Genomic DNA, 1,549 nt, shown 5'->3' on the forward strand with positions numbered 1-1,549 from the left:
ATGGGGATCCATCGGAGAGTGTCACTAGGAGTATCAGAGGGGCTGTGTTAGTCTGGATCTGTAAAAGCAGCAAGGAGTCCTGTGGCACCTTATAGACTAACAGACGTATTGGAGCATGAGCGACTGCACATGGCTAAGCAAAGAGAATAAACCCCAAATCCCCCCCTGTGCTTTGGGAGCCAGGTTTGCGGTGGGAATCCTGTAGTTCAGATGACTTCACACCTGGGCATTGTGATTCTTTACCAGTTTCTCTGGCATTGGGGCAGTTTTGGGCTCATGGCTGTGATGGCCGAGTGGTTAAGGTGTTGGAGTTGAAATCTAATAGGGCTCCCCTGCGCAGGTTCAAATCCTGCTCACAGCGAGGCCTGTGTTTTAGCCAGTCCCTCACCCGGGCAACACCTCTGTACAACCCCCTGAGACACTCACAATTCTCTCCCCACCCCAAGTAAATCCTGTTCTGCTCCTTTTATCGAGATGCCTGGGACACCCCCTCACACTGTGTCCCTGAGGGGTCAGGCAAACTCTCAGCGCCTGAAGCCTTGCTGACAAGCTCCTGCTCTTCCCCTTCAGCGCCTCCCACTTGCCAGTGATCAGCTGTTCAGTGGGGTGCAGGAGGGGCTGGCAGGGGATGGGGAGGAGCAGGGACGGGAAGAGGTGGGGGAGGGAGAGGAATGGGGCAGGACGGGGCAGGGTGGGAAGAGATGGGACAGGGGTGGGGGCTTGGGGGAAGGGGTGGAGTGGGGGAAGGGCCTGGGGAGAAAAGGGGGGGCTTTGTCACAGACCCCTCGAGGGCCGGCTGTGAAGGGAAGCACCGACTCTCACAGTGACAATACAACTGACCAGCATTGCGGGGGAGGCTGAGGGAGATCCGCACTCACCAGGTCTCTTCTCTCCCCCACGGTGAGCCAGACACTGCTCTCTCCTGGCTCTCACTCTAGCAGCTGGATGCCAAGGAGCCATTTCCCCTCAGGAAGTGCATTGAGTGCCCCTGTGGTGCTGGGGGGCTGGCGCTGCTGCTGCCTGTGGGGCTGGCAGGGGGGCTGATGTCTGCACAGACTCTCAGCTGCCAGGCCGGAGGGGGCACTTGGGACCTTACCAGACTGGCTCAGTGAAGACGGGGGGTTGACAGAGCAATACAGACGCTCTCCAGAGCACGGAGCAGCAGCCGCCCATGCAGCCAGGCAATGAGCATTTCCCACAGCCTGGAGCCGAGGGGGAGGCGGCAGCTGCTGTTCCAGCTGCTCGGGGACAGGCCCTGTCAGCCAACAGCCACTTCTTACTCCCCACAGCTAAGGGCGCCGGGTTCCTCCGGTGGGGGTGTGGAGCAGCCGTTCGTTTTCCTGTCCTTTTTGTGTGCAACTGCTGACAAAAACATCCCAGACAGAGAAGCAACAGGCCAAAATGCTTCCATGAAGCTGCTGAAGTAGCTCAGTTAGGCAAGCGTTAGACTGAAAATGTAAAGGTCCCTGGTTCAATCCCAGGCTTTGGCAGGCCCTTTCTTTGGTCTTTGTGCAGTGGTGCCTTGTTTTCTGGGAGCACAGCAGTGCCT

General features: G+C 58.2%; 1 non-coding gene across 1 annotated transcript; it reads left to right on the forward strand.

Annotated features, from left to right (window-relative positions):
- Positions 1–279: 279 nt before the first annotated feature.
- On the forward strand, positions 280–361 carry TRNAS-UGA. Its single transcript has one exon. It is a non-coding gene; the product is annotated as a tRNA-Ser (tRNA).
- The last annotated feature ends 1,188 nt before the right edge of the window (positions 362–1,549 follow it).

This window comes from Mauremys reevesii, unplaced genomic scaffold (genome assembly GCF_016161935.1).
Source record: "Mauremys reevesii isolate NIE-2019 unplaced genomic scaffold, ASM1616193v1 Contig4, whole genome shotgun sequence".
NCBI classification, from domain to species: domain Eukaryota; kingdom Metazoa; phylum Chordata; order Testudines; family Geoemydidae; genus Mauremys; species Mauremys reevesii.